The sequence below is a fragment of the Lissotriton vulgaris genome, chromosome 5, assembly GCF_964263255.1.
Source record: "Lissotriton vulgaris chromosome 5, aLisVul1.2, whole genome shotgun sequence".
NCBI classification, from domain to species: Eukaryota; Metazoa; Chordata; class Amphibia; order Caudata; family Salamandridae; genus Lissotriton; species Lissotriton vulgaris.
Window position 1 is genome coordinate 65,407,936 of NC_141693.1, and position 18,759 is coordinate 65,426,694.

At 47.0% G+C, this 18,759-nt stretch overlaps 1 protein-coding gene across 1 annotated transcript in view; it reads left to right on the plus strand.

Annotated features, from left to right (window-relative positions):
- Positions 1 to 5,605: 5,605 nt before the first annotated feature.
- Positions 5,606 to 18,759, plus strand: part of LOC147710183 (uncharacterized) — a 62,006-nt gene continuing 48,852 nt past the window's right edge. Inside the window, exons 1-2 of the mRNA XM_086920868.1 lie at positions 5,606 to 5,860; positions 5,953 to 6,009. The gene's annotated coding sequence lies outside the window, so the exon portion shown is untranslated. The remainder of the gene's footprint in view (positions 5,861 to 5,952; positions 6,010 to 18,759) is intronic.

Sequence of the window (18,759 nt, forward strand, 5' to 3'; positions counted from 1 at the left end):
ACGTCACGGCCGGCGCTACTTCAGAGGAACTACTAAATTTTTTAAATAACGTTTTTTTATTTTTATTTATATAGCCTATAACCATCTACACACCCTGACGATTCCAACGGTGTATCGGGTGTGTTGATTGGCGCTGTGGTTCCCGAGTTTACCCGCCTCAAAGGCTGAAAGTTCTTCCTTTATTATAGTAGTATATATATATATATATATATATATATTGATACCCCTCGGTTCCTTTTCGCCAGAATTTGCAGCGCTCTCTCGCCGGTTTGTGAATCCCTGTAGCAGAACCACGCCGCATTTAAATCCACAACAAATTTCCCCAGCTGGGAGAAAAATGGGACGAATTCGCTTTTGCCTTCACTTATGAGCTTTTTATTTAATCCTTACAGCATGGAGTTTCTCAAGCAGGCAGGCACAAATCTACGCGTTTCGGGATAGCATATCCCTTGTTCACAATCAATTTGGCTCCAGGCTCAATATAGTGAGTCACATTATTACATCATTTCCTGTTTGATGTTATTTTGGCCCTCGGCCTTCTGGATGATGTAGTTTTTTGCAATTTTTTTTAATACATGTTTTATCCGCCTGCATAGCCTATGTCCTTCTGCTGCAACTGCCCTTTCCAACGCAACATGGGGGCTTTTTGAGAAACATTTGATGTAAGTATCCCTGCATGCATGTAGTTTGACATTTGTAATTTTAATTGTGACTGAGCATATCTGTGCTTTTATGTGAGGCACTATGTTGTTTATGTGTGACCATACGGGCAAATGGATGTATTGCTGAAGGCATGCACACGTTTAATGGGTGCTGCTTTCTTCCTCTCTATCGTGTGTGGAAGATGGCCTGAGTTACGATGTTGGTTATTTACTGAATCTTTCTTGAGTGTAATACGTTGATTTATCTGGCATAGACGTATTATACAATTACACATAGTCAGTAAGACGGACAATTTACATACGCTCATATTGTGTGGGTGTTTTTAGGTTTCGCCTATTATCATTCGCTTGCGAATGTAATAGGCGAAAATTCAAGGGCTTGATCGACTCGTCAAACCACTGCGGTTTTCTCACAGTGCATGTGAGTCACGTGTCCACAAAAGCGAGTCACGTGACCACACAAGCACGCGCATCTCCCTGCCACACTTCTCCTCCCCTCGCTCACATTCCCGCCCCCCCACCAGGATCTCCCGCCCCCATCCGGCTTCCCTCCGGCCATTTGCCACACTCCTTGCCTCTGCCGCAAAGGACTCCTCCCCCCGTCGACACCCCCTACAGTCTCACCGTGAACTCCTCGTTCACATTCCCGCCCCTCCACCAGGCTCTCCCGCCCCCATCCGGCTTCCCTCCGGCCATTTGCCTTTACATGGACGAGAAAGCGCACCGGCGTAGGCTCAACAACATCCGTCGATTTCAGGCAAATCAGTTAATCTCCCCGTGCCTACAAAATATAAAAACACAAACATAATCTGACCTTGTAATATAATGTGTGCCTCCGATCGCTCGCATTACCGCCCCCCCACCAGGCTCTCCCGCCCCCATCCGGCTTCCCTCCGGCCATTTGCCTTTACATGGACGAGAAAGCGCACCGGCGTAGGGTCAACAACATCCGTCGATTTCAGGCAAATCAGTTAATCTCCCCGTGCCTACAAAATATAAAAACACAAACATAATCTGACCTTGTAATATAATGTGGTGCGCATGCCTTAATGCCCTTGTGCTGAGTTACCGCTATATAAAACTGTTAAATAAATACGTATACAACTTTTCTTTTAAAGTATTTTAAAACCCATGAACCCGTCAAAAGGTAGTATAACGTTGATGCCAAACAGCACGTAAAACAGTCTGACTTTACATGGACGAGAAAGCGCACCGGCGTCCTTATATGAATGCTTTAGTTACATAAAAACACAATTTGTATAGAACTATGGAACAAAATAGTATATTTTGGGAGACTGTCACAAAATAGCAGTATGAACTGCTTAAAGTGCAGAATAAAAGAATCGAAGACCCCACGTGGGCTGGGCAGAATCACTCCTTCCCGGTGTTTCAAGAAGAGAAACAACCCGCACGTGGAGCGCTTCCTCCGTATTCTGAGGAACTTGTTTGTGCTGTCTGTCAGGTGTGAATCACTGTTGCTAAAAAAATTATAACCGAGTATGGGTAAATTAGAGACGTATTTTTGATAACCGCAAAAGAGGGTTCAAGTAATGAACGGTCATGTGATTCAAATAAACACTGAACGACACAAGGCTACGTGGTACACACGAGAAGGGGATTGCAGTCCGGTCACAGAGAGCCTTGTTCGGGGATATCCCATGTACCCTAATCTCCAATTGTGTTGTCAATCGTGTTAGTAGCCACAATTTGAAAAACGCATTACTTATTATAAGCCACGAGAATGTGCATTTTTTGTTCTGTTTTATATAGCGCGAACTCGACCCGAAGGTCTCGGAGCGCTTCAGATGAGAACCATTACACAAGGAAGCATTCATTGTTGGTAGGCACGGGGACATTAAGTAATATGCACTCACTGGATCTTGAGCCCACGCCGACCACTCGAATCTGGTTCTCGGCTCCAAAGTCGGCAACTCTGAATGAATGTTGACCTCGTCACTTTTACGAATTACTTCGTATTTTATATTTTTATTTATAACATAGGTAGATGTGCAATGATAGAACATGGTATTGCAATCCAGCCGCTCATGCCCATACACAGGGGGCAGGATGCTGGAGGCAGGTTAACAGTTCTGAAGTGCATCGCAGATTGCTGGTGGTGGGGGAGGGACGCTTGAGCGCGAAGAGGCGGGTGCAGGGTGACAAGCTGTTGGCTTTTAGCCTCAGCATGACCACATTTATTTCCCCACAGGGGTCATCACGTGCGTTTCCTTTCTGCTGTTACTCACGCTGCACTTTTTTCCCTGCAGGGAAACTCTTTGTTCTCGAGTGTCCCCCACCCCCACAGAACAAGCACTGGCGTTGCCAATAGGTTTCGCATTTGGAAAGTTGGAGCTATTGGTTATGTAAATGACATTTTATATTTATATATTGTTATTGAAAATGCCAATAACGATATATAAATATAAAATGTCATTTACAAAAACAATAGCTCCCACTTTCCAAATGCGAAACCTATTGGCAACGCCAGTGCTTGTTTGTTTCCATCGGTGTGTGGTATGTTGTAAGGATATGCGCTGTCATTTTGCTATTTGCTTTCTTATTTGATATAATATTTGATGCTTTTGAACATACATGCTCGTTCAAAATAAAACACGTCTAGTCACATGGATAATTTTTATAAGTTGTTATTGTGTGTGTATCAAAGTTATCAAATTGTATGCACGCCAGCTTTTGGTGCAATGTGGACTTGTCTCTTAAGTATTTATGTTGGTCTTTTTGAAAATGTTGTACCTTCCTATATTTATTAGTTTTTTTCTTAGACCCACAGATCCCTTGGACATCTGTTCAGACGAGGGCAAAATGTCTCAACACATACACACTGGGCATCTCTTTAACCCCTTCCATGCTGATGACTTCCGGGAGCCATCATGGCACACAGTGCTCGTGTGCTGATGATGGCTCCCGGCCGTCATGACCGCACCCGCGATTGGAATGTGCCGCACAAGCGCAGAATCGTGGCCGCGCCCAAGGGGTTAAAAGAGGGCAGCCTGTCTCCCTTCAGCCCCCTCGTTGGTTGTGCTTGCTCTCCTGCCCCTGCCCCTGCCCCCTTGTTGGTTGTGCTTGCTTTCCTGCCCCTGCCCCCTCGTTGGTTGTGCTTGATTTCCTATCCCTGCACCCTCGTTGGTTGTGCTTGCTCTCCTGCCTCTGCCCCCTCGTTGGTTGTGCTTGCTCTCCTGCCCATGCACCCTCGTTGGGTGTGCTTGCTCTCCTGCCTCTGCCCCCTCGTTGGTTGTGCTTGCTCTCCTGCCCATGCCCCCTCGTTGGTTGTGCTTGCTCTCTTGCCTCTGCCCCCTCATTGGTTGTGCTTGCTCCCCTGCCCCCTCGCTGAGCTTGCTCCCCTGCCCCCTTGCTGTGCTTGCTCCCCTGCCCCCTCGCTGTGCTTGCTCCCCTGCCCCCTCGCTGTGCTTGCGCCCCTGCCCCCTCGTTGGTTGTGCGTGCTCTCCTGCCCCCTCGTTGGTTGTGCGTCCTCTCCTGCCCCTGCCCCTTCGTTGGTTGTGCGTGCTCCCCTGCCCCCTCGTTGGTTGTGCGTGCTCTCCTGCCCCCTGGTTGGTTGTGCTTGCTCTCCTGCCCCCGCCCCCTGGTTGGTTGCGCTTGCTCTCCTGCCCCCGCCCCCTCGTTGGTTGTGCTTGCTCTCCTGCCCCCTCGTTGGTTGTGCTTGCTCTCCTGCCCTGCTATTGGCATTGTAAATGACAATGCCATTTATTTATGTTTGAAAAACAAAAACATAAATAAAAATAATGTCATGAGCAATGCCAATAGCTCTAACTTTAAGAATGCCAAAACCATTGCATTGTAAATGCTTGTTATAAAACAGCTGACAAGACCGTAGATGCGTAAGAATGAAACCCACAGATTGTGAATAATCAAAGATGGCCGCACGTAGGGTCATGCAACGTGACCTCGTCAACTCTGCTCAACGTTATGTTTGACGGGTGGGTTGACGTCGGACGCGCAAGTTATCGTACATACAACTCGCGCAAGGTACTTGCGGCACAGAAATGTCTACATGTGCCAGGGAGAATGGTTCTGATCGCAACGGCACAGCAGCTTGTAAAAGTAAACGTCAACTTCAACGTAACGCTGTACTGAGAATTTAAAGCAAAAGAGGGATTTTAAACTCACATACAGCGGGTGGAGTTACCTTGCTGTAGTCTTCCGCGGAATAATATTCGAAGTTTGTGCTGGGAGGACTCCTAAACACACAGTAGATGGAGCATTAGAGCGTTGACAGGTAGCCGCTAGAAGTACGAGCAGGGGTTAAAACACCATCAATCATCGCCAAAGCGATGTAGTATTCTCCAAAGAATAGTTGCATACACGAAGTTTAGAAAGTATAAGTTCTTTTATTCCAACCCCTGCTGGAAAGAAAGCATCCAACACAAACAGTCTCCCAGCAGATAAGCACCATACAGAACTCCAATGCTTCCCTACTATTCTATCATTCTAGAGCGCAAGATAGAGTTTTATAATTAACTCTATACCTACCATAAAGGTGCTCTCGGAAGTAATGCACAATACTACAGGCACACTCCTTCCCATTATACATTGGGTGAGCGCTCTATGCTTACTTTCACCTTTGTCCAAGACTCTTGTGTTCCCTTCTCCTCGCTAGCTGGATTTAAGCTACCTCATCGTTAGTCATGAGCCTTCTTCGCCACTCCCATGCACAACCTTTTATTTGTGTACATGTTATTTTATTGTTTTTCTTTTTACTTATTTTGTGTTGTTGCCTTTCTGTGTAGAAGAGTCTGACACCTCGTGCTAAGGGCATTACTCTCGGTACTTAGCATCATCTCAACATGGCGGCACTTTTCAACCTTTACAGAGGTCTCTCGGAGCGCGCCATCTTTTCCTTTGACGTATTTCAATATGGCGGCCGCTGTTGCCTGAGCTCGATCGTCGGTGTGCTCACTATACGTTATAGACATACCGGAAGTAGCTTGGCTCCCGACAGGGAGGGCTGTTTCTCGGCCCCACCTCAGACTGCGTGTGCCTCCCGTGGAAGTACCGTTTCCGTTACTGCCAGCGTGACCTGTTTCCGTGTGACTCGGACTCCGTCCCAGCTCGCTTGCCACAACTCACCCTTGTTTTCGCCTCTGGCCGTTCCTTGTTGCTGTCGGCATCCCGTGCGGCCCGTGCCCAGACGCACCTTCCACCTGAGAACATTTTTAATACAGGTAACGCCTGCTATATACCTGTCATGTTCTATTTCTCATTCAGGCGATTGTTTAACTATTTTGACTTACCTAGCCTATACCCTTTATTTTAGAATCTTTTTACGTCTCTGCCGCTGCATTGGAGTTGCGCCTTGTTCCTCCTTCCCACGGTAAGACCCTGATAATATTTTAATACTGCTGAGCCATGCCTCTGTCGCTCTCCCCTGGGACACACTTTTCCCACGGTGAGGTCTGCCTCCCCGCACCCTGGCTCCTTGCACTTGGTTCCCTGTCTCCTTTGACCCTATGCTCTCATGAGTACGTAACCCTACCTCACCAGGCTGCTTCCTGATATTTCCATCAAGCCTCTCGAAGGGCTGCACGGACATATCTGTACTTTGCACACTATCCATCCTCCTGATGATATGTTCGCATATTTTCTCATGACCTTGGCTGTGACTTAAATTTGAATTCCTAAGTGGACGCTGGCTGCAATCTGAAAATAAAAAATTAGCTAGCTATAGCGCCAAGAATGTTCAATTCTATTAAGGACACGGAGGTGAGGATTATGCTTCTTTTATTTTACTGCTACACACAGCAGCCAATGAAAACTTTGTATATAAACACAAAACTACGTTTCCCATGATGTTAACACCACATCACTTCCTGTAACAGCCCATAAGAGTTAGGCAATACCGGATATCCTCCTCTTTCTTTGCTTCAAACATAAGTCCATAAATAACTGAAGTCCAACGTAAACCTCCTCCAACGTGGAGGAACAGCCAAATGGAAAAAATTCCTTCAATCGGAAAAATAATCAGTCCATCTTCTTCTCAGAACCTGGAAGAATGAGAAAGAATGCCCGTAAAATCTGCAACAGTCTATAATTCAGGGTGGGCAAATGATTACAATGCATGTAATATAACCAGGTGGGATAATCCTCGCCTCCGTGTCCTTAATAGAATTGAAAATTCTTGGCGCAATAATTAGCTAATTTTTTATTATATTACAGGACCGGAGGCCTCGTAATATGCTAGTTTAATGCTCTTGAAACAGTACAGAGGAAATATCACCCACCGGTTTATAATAATACTGTTTGAAAGTAGATTCTGAGGACCAATCAGCTGAATGCATAATGTCCTGAACAGTAGAGCCTAACAGAAAACTCTTAGAGGCCATGCTACCCGGAACAGCGTGTGCCCCAAAACCCTGGGTATCAATACCCGCCTCCTGCATTACATATTTCAACCATCTGGCTATAGTAGCCGCAGTAACCGGTTTGAACAGTTTTTGCAGAGCAATCAATAATTGTGTTACACCTGGAGGCCGAAAAGACCTCGTACATTCCTCATAGGCCTTAAGGCACTGTACCACACAAAGTTTGGCATTGCTAGGAAAAGCATGGTAATCAATACTTCTAGACATCGTTTTGGTTCTGGCAGTAATGTTAAAAGAGACTCCTTCCGGAGTAAATACTCTACCTGTAATGTCCAAGGCCTTGACATCCGAAGACTGTCTACATGCCGCAAGGCATAACAGCATAGCCAATTTAGCTGAGAGTTGTTTCCTTTATAATGCGTCATTAGGGGGTCAAACATTGAACAGGGAAATAACGAGAGAAACATCACATAAAGAAGTATATTTGGGTTTAGGAGGGTTCGCTACTCAAATACCCTTCAGAAGTTTAGAGACAAGGGGGTGCATACCTACAGGCTTACCGTCGATTTTGAGAATGGCCCGCCGAAATTGCGGAGCGGAAATTATGGACCGACCTGTATGCTAAGCCCTCCGAGGCTTTCAGAGAAAGGAAGATCACATGCTGGGTAATCCCGCCCCCCACGGGATCCACCTGTTGTTCCACGCATCAACGAACCCAGCCTCTCCAAGCTGAAGAGTACCTCTTTCTGGTGGACGGAGCCCACGCCTGGTTAACAAAGGCTGAAGCCTGTTCCGAAAATCCTGGCATCTGCCAGCGTTTCCGGAAAGTCTCCAGGCCATCAGGGACAGATGCCCCGACACTACCATCGGATGCGTCTCTCCATGAGGGCCCCGGAGTATCGTTGGGGAGTCCAGAATCCTCCTGGGCAAGTCGCAACTCACCTCCAGGAGGCTCTGAAACCACAGTTGCGACTTCCAGAGGGGAGTCACCCAAGATCACTTCTGCCCCTTGGCGCGTTATCTGTGAGTACACACGTGGAATCAACAGGAACGGAGGAAAGGCATAATTCAGAGACTGAGTCCAGTCCTGAGTGAAAGCATCCGTTGCAAGGGCTAACGGATCTAGTCTCCAGCTGAAAAACTGAGACATCTGAAGATTCAATCTGGATGTAAAGAAGGCGATCCGGCAAGAACCCCAGATCGCCTGTAGCCACTGAACTACCTGCGGCTGGAGTTGCCAGTCGCTGTAGTCCCTGAGGTGATGCGAATGCCAATCCGCCACCACGTTCGTTTGTCCCGGAATATATTCCGCTATGACTGATATCTGGTGACTTAGGTAATAGTGCCAGAAGTCCTTCACTATTTCTACTAACATGGAGGATCTTGTACCTCCCAGTTTGTTGATATAGCGGACTGCTGAAATGTTGTCAATCCTTAGTAGGATGCAGCACGAGACCTTCTTGGGGGATAGAGTTTTGATTGCGAAAGAGCCGGCGAGCAGCTCTAGACAATTGATGTGGGGATCTAACTCTTGAAGGGACCATCGTCCTCCTGTGGAAATATCTCCGCAGCGCGCCCAACAGCTCCATCAGCTGGTATCTGATTCTATGACAACCTTTGGAAGGGAGACAAAGAGGGCCCGACCGTTCCATGCTTCCACGTGCCTGAGCCACCACCGTAGCTCCTGGCGACCCTCCGAAGTCAGAGGGACCAGATCCGTGTATGAGAGACCCTTCTGGAGATGCTGAATCTTTAATCTCTGAAGGGCTCGATAATGGAGGGGTCCCGGCAAGATCGCCTGAATAGATGACGCCAGAAGGCCCACTATCCTGGCAATTGTTGTCAACGAGACCACCTGTTTGGACAACAAAGAGCGAAGCTCCTTCTGTACGTTGCGTAATTTGGACCGGGGAAGACTCAACTGAGCCGTTCGTGAGTCTATGACAAACCCCAGAAATTCCACTTGTTGTGACGGACACAGCAGGGATTTGGCCTCGTTGACCACAAATCCGAGATTCTGCAGCGTAAGAATGGTCATGCGCAGATGGTCTACTGCCATCTCTTGCGTCTGCGCCATGATCAGTATATTGTCTAAATACACTATCATGCGTATCCCCTGTTCTCTGAGGTAGGCTACCACTGGTTTTAACACCTTGGTGAAACACCATGGGGCTGAGGAAAGACCGAAAGGAAGGACCAAATATTCGTACCACCGGACTCTCCGTTGAAACTGCAGAAACCTCCGATGAGGAGGAAAAATTGGGACAGATAGGCGTCCTTGAGGTCCAGACGAACCATCCGGTCCCCTTTTTTCAGAAGATCCGCTAAGAGATGGATACCCTCCATCTTGAAATAGTTATAGACCATATATTGATTGAAATCTTTCAAATTGAGTACCAACCTGTAACCTCCGCCTTTCTTCTGAACCTGAAAAATATTGCTGCAGAAACTGTGAGGGTCCTCATCGCAGCGTGCTATCGCATGTTTCTGCGGCAATTCTTTGATTTCTGAATCCATGAAATAGCATTCTGTTTGGGAAAAAGACAACTGCCTGGGCTGACTGCACTGAGAGGGGACCTGAAAAAAATTGAGATGAAAACCCTGCACAGTTTCTAAAATAAACACATCCTGAGACAATTGAGCCCAATTGTGAAAGAAATAACGAATACGACCCCCCAGAGGAAGCGGTGAAGTATCCGGAGCCCTCACCTGAAGATTCTGATGCTTGGAAACCACCACTGTAGGTTCCTTTGTTGAAGCGTCGTTTATTGAAACGCTGCCTGGTGGGGTAAAAAGTTCCCCCATCGGTGGAGTCCCAGTCACCTCTGCCTCTGTCAAAATCACCTCTCTGGGGGGCCTTCGAAATTCTGGCGGCCAAACGAGCGACCCCCGGGCCTCGTCCGGCCCTGTTAAAAACACCATCTTGGAAGACACGCTTTGTCCCTGACTGGGCTTTACCGAAGGTTGTGAAGGTACCTATGTACTTAGCCACATCCTTCACGAAGCGGTCACCAAATAGGTTGCCCTCTGCCAGAGGGCCAGGTTCTGTTGCTGCAAGCTCAGTGAGGGTAGAGTCCATCCTCATAAGGAGAGATTTATGTCTCTCTGTGGAAATTGCACGATTAGCATTGCCCAAGAGGCAAATTGCCCTCTGGGTCCAGCCAGCCAGAACATGTGGATCCGTAATGACACCTGATTCTTGTGCCTCCAAGGCCATCTCTAAGAATTTTGCAAGGGGTCCCACTACATCCAGGAGTTTGTCCTGGCACCCCCTCCAATGCCTTTCTTCAGGTCCTTGGCAAACTTTTTTGAGACGGTCCGCATGCTAGAGTCAATGTCAGGGGTTTCTGCGACCTCTGCGATATCCGGTCTAGGGCACTCTGACCGGAGTCTGTTTCTCACCTCTTTGTCAAAACTCTTGCGTAGATTGTCATGTAAATAAGCTGCAACCTCCGGTGCTGGGAGCCAATCAGATGATCTCGGGTGAACAATGTCAGCCGGATTGAACAAGCAAAAATCAGGCAGAAGCGATGTGCGTAGCCCAATCCTACCAAAAGGTAGCCCAATTGGGCTACGCACTTCGAAACTATGTGGGAAAGTTAAAGTAACAAGAACCTAAATGCCCCAGGGCCTTCGGCCGATCAGGGAGGCCTCCGTGCCTAAAATACGTTAATTAAACCTGCCGACGGCAGGCCGGTACTCTGTGACACTCTCACATGCAGCCTCGATACCGCTGCTGAGCAGAACCCAACGCGCGGGTAAACACACTGCTCCCGTTGAGGGAGGAACACAGCGCTCACCTCCCTGCTAGGGGGAGTGGCGCTGTCGGCAACAGACGCGCGAACAAAGGTCGCGCACAGGCAAATACCGCTGTCCCGCATGGACACGCATACAGACTCGCGCACACCCCCGGAGACAGCGGGTGTCACGGTCAATGAAACACGGTGCCACACAAACCGGCACACAATATGAAGTGCGAAAGCGCGTACCTCAAGCGCTAAAGCGGCGCTAATAAAATAAAAAAGCCATAAGCATAATTAGCAAAAGAAAACACTAAGAATATTCAAAGGCACTTAACTGGCTGGCAAAGAAGGAGGATATCCGGTATTGCCTAGCTCTTATGGGCTGTTACAGGAAGTGATGTGGTGTTTGCATTATGGGAAATGTAGTTTTGTGTTTATATACAAAGTTTTCATTGGCTGCTGCATGTAGCATTAAAATGAAAGAGAAGCATAATACGAAGCCTCCGGTCATGTAATAGAATTATAATGCATCCTTTTCCCTTACATCATACACATAATACAAGTACCTATGCACGTACATATTGATGATATGGTTTGACCATCGTTCGAACGTACGAACATCCTCTTGAATTTAACCATTGCACTCTTCATACTCTAAAAAAAAAAAAAAAAATACGAAATGTTACGCTACAACATATTGCATATTTGCAGACTCTAGGTTCAACATTAATGCAGTTGGACTCGTTCTTTAACCACGTTGTACAACTTTAGCATGATGGTGTCAGAATGCTAGTGGGCAGAAGGTGCACCTTGAGCACTAATGGGGGAAGATTATCATTCCCCACCACCTGTTGGAAGTGCATTCAGAGGATGGCCCATTGTGGAGGGGGGGATGCGCAGACAGCCTATTTTTGCTTAGGAGAAAATAGCGATTCAATTGTGATGGGGTTATATAAGCCGTATGCAAAATTAAGAAATGTATTTTCTTGAATTGAGAAATGCGGGAGACCTGCTGGGAAAACTCCAGAGCTCGGCTTCACTCTCTATCTAGTAGTACCCTTCCAAAGTCCTTTTCCCATTTCTGGCGCAGGGCTGCTTGGGGGCCATCTGCTAGTTCACAGAAGGCTTTGTAAAGCCAAGTGATGAGGTGACTATCCTCGCCCATTTTCAAGATCGCCTGAAGCACCAGCTGCGTGGCGGGTTCCTGTGCCTCTGTACCCCAGAGAGTGTGGCAAGTACGGCCAGCTTCTTTTGCAGTAAGAATTGGCCTGGTGAGGGGTTGTAGTTCTCAGTCAGCTGCTCAAACAAGAAGGTAAACTTCGGTGAAGAGATCTCCCAGGGTGAGTATCAAGCATTGTGTCCAGACCTTCCATTCTCAGGCAGTATAGAATCCCGGGGTTACCCGACCAGGGCGAAGGTCGGGGCATATATTGTGGGGCTGCGAGAGAGGCGGTGTATTCGGACCATGCACTTCCGTGCCACTGCTACTTGTATGGGCCATGGTGATGGGGGGGAGCTCCTTCAGAAGAAGTGAGCAACGTGCCGTTGGTATTGGCAAGATCGCCTGGTCTGTGCAGGCCTCTCCCATGTAGTGCCCCACAGTCCAAAGCAACAGCCACTAGAGCTGGCAAGCCAGATAATAGGCTTCAAATGACGGCGTGCCTAGCACTCTTTGCTATGGGGAGCTGCAACTTGACGAGAGCAGTCCATTGTCGATTGTTGCCCCATATGAAGGTGCTAAGAATGGTGTCCAATTTCTTGAAGAAGGAGCGCAATGGGACTTTTGGCAAGTTCATGATATAATACACAAGTCAGGGTAGTATTATAATTTTTACTAAGGCAATCTTGCCTACTGGGGCCAAGGGCAGGGACTGCTCAAAAAGCACATTTGTGTCCTGATTCCTGCAAGAGCTTTGCGAAGGTTCCAGACGTCTGTGGACGTGTGATAAAGGTAGACCCCTTTGTGTCAAGTCATCTGAGCGTGCTAGTGGACCGAAACACCCCTAGGTGCACCTCTCGCTGCTGCAAGTCCGGGCATAGATTGTAGATTTCACCCAGTTAACGCCAAGTCCAGCAATGGAGCATAGTCTACCAAGGTGTCCTGGATGGATGACAGGTCTGCTGGTACAACCTGTATATACAGGAGCATGTCATTTGCATAGAGGGACACCGCACGAGTCCTGTCCGCAAGTGGGATGCCCATGCCCGGCTCTCCTTGTGCAGCTGCATGGCTAGTGGCTCCATTGCGAGCGCAAACAGTAATGTCATCGTGTCCCATGGCTGACCGGCAATGGGGCCGGTATCTAGCGGCCCAGGCAAATCTCAAAGATTGGTTTGGAGTACAAGAGCAGAGAGTATTCTAAGAGTTTTGGCCCAATTCCCATTTGAGTGAGGATGAAAAGATACTACCAGGCTAGAGTGTCGAATGCCTTCTCCAGGAAAAGCCAGGCTGCTCGGGGGAATTTCACCACCCCCCCCCAAACCCTCGCCCCGTAGTCTTTCACATGTAACAGGCACTGGATATTCTGGGAGTGCTGCAGCCCGGGACAAAGCCCGTTTGGTCAGCATTCACAAGCACCAGGAGTATTTGGGTATATCGGTCAGCTAAGATTTTGTCCAGAATTTTATATTCTGCTACAATGATGGCGATTGGTCTATAGGGTGCCAGCTGTTTTGGGTCTTTCAGGTTTAGGGAGGGAAACCAGGAGGGATTCCCGACGGGAGTATGGAAGCTCACCAGACTTCATTGCATCCTCATATATTTCTGCTAGGCTTGGTTCCATGCTGGACGAAAATGTGTGGTAATACTCTAGGTGAAGACCGGTCTAGACCTGGTGATTTGTTGTGGGCGAGTACCTGAAACGCCTGTTTTACGTCAGTGGGTGTTAAGGTGGCATTGAGGGAACAGCTGATACCGGCCAAGATCCGTGAGAGGGTGATGTTAGCCAGAAGCACTTAGGGTAGTACACTGTGATACCCAGTGGCTCCTGGTATGAGGGAATACTATTCATAAAAGCATTGGCATAGCCAATAGGTCTTGCCTTTGGGACCTTATAAGTGTTTAGCCAGAAGTATTGGCTTTAGCAATGTTTTAGTGGACAGATATCATTAAGTAGAATAGAGAGCCCAAAATGCTACAGCCGAGAGTAGGATGCCTTCACATTTAGCGCCCACCTCCGATCATGCTGACTGCCAGCACACTTCCTGAACTGGACCCCCACAAACAAGGAAGGAGGAGTTATCAGAGTCAGTCATTAAAAGACAGCAACACTTATCTCAAAGTTTAACAATATAACTTATTTCTTTACATAACTTATCTATAGATTAAATGTAAATGTAAATGTATAGGCATTTATATAGCGCACTACTTACCCGGAGGGTCCCAAGGCGCTTCGACCGCTGCGAAACCCTTCCTGGCTTCCCTGAGAGATGGTCCCTTAATGGGTATCTCCAGGGTGAGACCAGGCATCCCCGGCGGTCTGGTGGGGCCGTTAGTGAAGATGAGGCAAGCTAATGCCCAGAGTTGCCGAGTGTGATCGCTGAGTGGGCACCGAGGTGAGAGAATTATCGAGTCCGCTGACCCTGGTCCAGAAACCTGCCGCGCCGGGAATCGAACCCTGGTCCCGGGCCGTCCTCTGCTCTCGGGTCTGCCGCCTCTAACCAGTGAGCCACACTACTTCACTTAAGGGACAACATACTGAGCTCCTACTTTTGCCTACCAAAATAACGTTGCGCGCTTCACATATACTAGACTATAAACTTTGTCTTTTCATCCTACACTACTGTTTAAAATTTTTTATAGAACATGGATAGAAATGCAAAATGGTTTGAATCATCACAATACATAAAAAAATCCATAATTTCACAAATGTTTCAACACATCTCTAGCCAAAGTAATCCATCAGAATACTTGCTCTACTTTATCCTACATTAACAATTAAACCAGTAGAGCAATGACCATAAGATCAAATGCTACAGTTAGAGAGGATGGATAGATACCTTGAGGGAACAAATGTCTTGGCACTGATGACTTCAGCTTGCATCAGGACAGGTTTCCTAGGAGCACGTCCCCTAGTTGACGCCCATGTCATCTCACCGCCCTGGGTCTGTTATCTTATTTGCCAGACTCAGGCAGCACCTAGAAGCTATACGGTTTGCAGTGCAAGCTATACACGAATATTGTAACAGTCACCAGTACCTCCAGTTGCAATTGCAGAGCTGGTGTGAAGCATGTCCCTGTGGTCAAAATCCCCTTTTATCCTTCCTCGCTGCCCTCTTACCTACTTTTCTGTCTCTCCCTACGGTGAACTTTGAGACCGGGCTTGGCTGGCATGCTCACGTGCTGTTTGGGGGTGTGAAAGGAGAAACGCAGCAGTCATGTGCCGAAAGTGAAATACAAGTGTAAGTGCGAGGACGGCATAGAGAGGTCATGTAAAATAAGACCACAGAACTAGAAGCAGCCAGTGTCAGAATCTAGATAACAAGACGTCTTCGAGAAGGAGGTTGGTAGCGCAATGTCTAAAGTTTCAATATTAGCAGCGAAAAGTCCCTCATAGACGTTAAAAAATCACAGACATGCCTTGTCCTGTTTGGTGCTTTGCCGGCATCCATTGAAAGCGCCCATTTCTGTAGAGACCCAGACCTAAAGATCTTTCTTCAGAGTGTTAGTTCATCTTCCTGCCATTTATCAGCTGTGCAATAACCTCAAAAATGCACTTAAAATCCTCAAATTCTGTGGCTCACCTCTTACACCTACCAAAAACGCCGGCTGTAATGTCTCATGTGTTAGGGCTTTCCACTTTTGTGGCATTTATTTTGTAAAAGTGCCAGCTACATGCATCATTTATTTTGTGTCCACTTTATCTGTATCCATGTGTTTAATGGTTGTGAAAATATGAAGTCGCCACTAGCTTCCACATTTATTTGACAGCCATATGTGCACGCACTGTTGGACGTAATGTTTGCTATAATTCTCCTTAACCCCTTGGCCGCGGGGCGGTTTCCCCCGCTGTGCTGGGAGCGGGGGGGGGGGGAGGGGGCGCACAGCTCCCCGGTGCTCATGACGTGGTCCGCTCGTCATGAGCCACTGTGCTCATTTGCTCATGACTAGCTGAGCTCGTCACGACCACACCCGTTTTCATAGAACGCTCGCACAGCAGGGGAATTAGCCCGGCGTGCGAGTGTTCCAACGGTCATGACGAGCTGAGCTCATCATGAGCACACGAGCACTGCGGCTCATGACGAGCTGACCTCGTCATGAGCTTAGGAGGGGTTAAATACCACAACAACACTGTCTGATATATCATCGCCTAGGGCAGGGGTCTTCAAACTGTGGGGCGCGACCCCCAGGGGGGCCGTGGAACGATGCAAAGGGGGTCGCGCCTTCACAGTGTCACTTCTGCCTCCAGGGCTTCAGCCCCCCTCCTTCCCCATCCTGTCTCTCAGCCTGGGCTGCTGCAGTGCAGCTCGCGCTCCTGGGTCCTCGGGTGGGCAGTGTCTGGAGTCTTATCTCCGCCCGAGTTTTCACAGGTCTTGAAAGACCATTATCATATTAACATGCCTTTGTTCACCGATTACCAAAGATTCTTTTTTTATGGTTCCAGTACCCCCTGGGCCCCCACTCTGCCTATTTCTTACATTTGTATTTTTACACTTACTGCTGTAGTGTGAGAATGCATTTAATGAAAATAAATATAAAGTTGGGTTGCCAAAAGAAACATGCCTGCTATGTGTTGTTTAAAGATCCTGCAGAGGCCTACTCTTGACACTAAATTTAGTTATAAATAAAAAAGTATGTATTAATTAGGTATGTGACTTTTCTGTCTTTATTCTCTTTAATTATTAGTCATGGATCATTAAGGCATCCCTAGAACACAATTAAAAGTGCTTTCTATTTATATTTGCTGTTCTAAGTATTCACAGATAAGTGCAAAAATTCAGCTGTAGGTGACTGCTTATTTCTGGGCCATCAAAATAATGAGCTGGTAACCCTAATCATTAGACTGGAAGTTTGTTGCAGGATCAGCACATTATTTATTTCCTCCACCCTCGAACCCTGATTAATGCCATTATAGCAATAATTTAACTTATATCTGAAACCCTAAAATTCAAGTTTTTGGGAATGCACCCTGCTTTCAGACTACTCACTTCTCATTCTCGCCTTCACTTTCAAGTTCACCCTGCACTCACACTGATCACAATGCACTCACACTGATCACAATGCACTCACACTGATCACAATGCACTCACACTGATCACAATGCACTCACACCAATCACCATGCACTCACACCAATCACCATGCACTCACCCTTGCTGCTCCTGGCCATGGCCAGGTGAGCTTCTAATGTGGCAGCGCGTATTCCTGCGGATTGGGAGGCCCTTCACAGAGGTTGACTAGACATCTTTCTGATGTTAATTGCTGTATTTTGGTTATAAACTGATACTGATGGGGTGAAATCTTTCCTCAGTATCACTGTGTTTAAAAAAATTATAAATAATAAAGCAATGCTACCCCAAAATACGCAGCATCACAGAACATTATTTACATTTTCGACTCACACAATTTAATCAAGCTTGTTGCATAATTTGGTCCTCACCTTCCTCATAACCTAGAGGTATAGAAATTTTTGTCAGGAGGGGGTCCTTTCGCTTGAAAATGTTGACAGGGGGGTCTCGGCATCCAAAAGTTTGAAGACCTCTGGCCTAGGGTGAATGAACTGCGTATCTGCAGCTAATAAGCTTTAGATAGACTTGTTCAATGTCATCTGTTTATGTATACACACACAATAGTAACCTCTACATTTTTACAATTCAATACAAACTGGAAACATTGTTTTCCTTCAGTATTTTTATGGAAAAAATTACTAAACACAGAAAATTGAGGACATTTGTTAGAAGCCGATCTCATTTCCAGTTTATCCCCAATGCATCCCTAGTGCACTCTGGTACTCATGCAATGGTATAAGCAGGGGCAGCAAGTCCTAAAAAGCAGAGCCAAAACCTAGACTGGGTGAACTACTTAAATACAGAACTGAGACAAGAGTTCTCCTCCTGTACTGTGAGGGAAAGTAGGGACCGAAAAGAGGTACCAGCAAGTCGATACTATAGGTGGGGTAGAAATGCAAATCTTGTGTTGAGTGTAAATCATCAGAGGAACTCACTGCAGGAGGTGTTGGGATTCGTCCAGCTAGTAAGATGTAAGATTCTCGGAAAACTGCTAGCAAGAGGCTGAAGATGAAGGACTCTGGTTATAAGGACAGCCATAAGGAGGTGGGAATGGAGAGCAAGGCATTCGAGGTCCGTCCATGTCTGGGTCGTAGTTTACTGTCTGCAGGAGGGCGTACAGAGCGGAAAGGCTACACTAGAAGCCTGTATCGAATACAGACTAGCGGGCATTGTATTGTATTGTAATTGCATTTAGATTAGTTGGTAGGAGCATGTACAGCGGTGGTACCCAACAACTGCATACGAGAAGGAGAGACTCGTGCCATGATTTCTGCATAACCACCCACTACATAAAATACCATTTACAGTATGTAATTTTCTTTCATTGACTTCCTCTTCATCTACAAGGGATCAGCCACACATAGACCACGGTTGCTGAAAACACCTGGGCCCTGGGTACGATTCTTCAGGCCAGCAGATCAACCCTTTACGTAGGAGTGTCATCACCCAGCACAGAGGTTTAAAAGTCTCAGTCGTTATTCGACAAGAGCTGGCATTTCAAGCAATAGTGTTATCTGAGATAGGGCGAGAGAGAATGCTAGGCCACCAATTACTGAGCATAAACGTTAACATGAAAGGAAACCTCAAAACTGCGGACATCCTCTAAAAGATATTAATTTCTCGTGAATGTATAGATAGGTGTACATATTCTCCAAAGACCACTGAATGACCAACCAAGCAGAAAGAGCTGCCGGGTCTGCCTGATAATCCACCAGAGAGAAGGTTGTGCACATGAGTAAAGCGATTGGGAAAATAATTAACACTAGAAACAACAAGCATTGGCCGCGTGGCC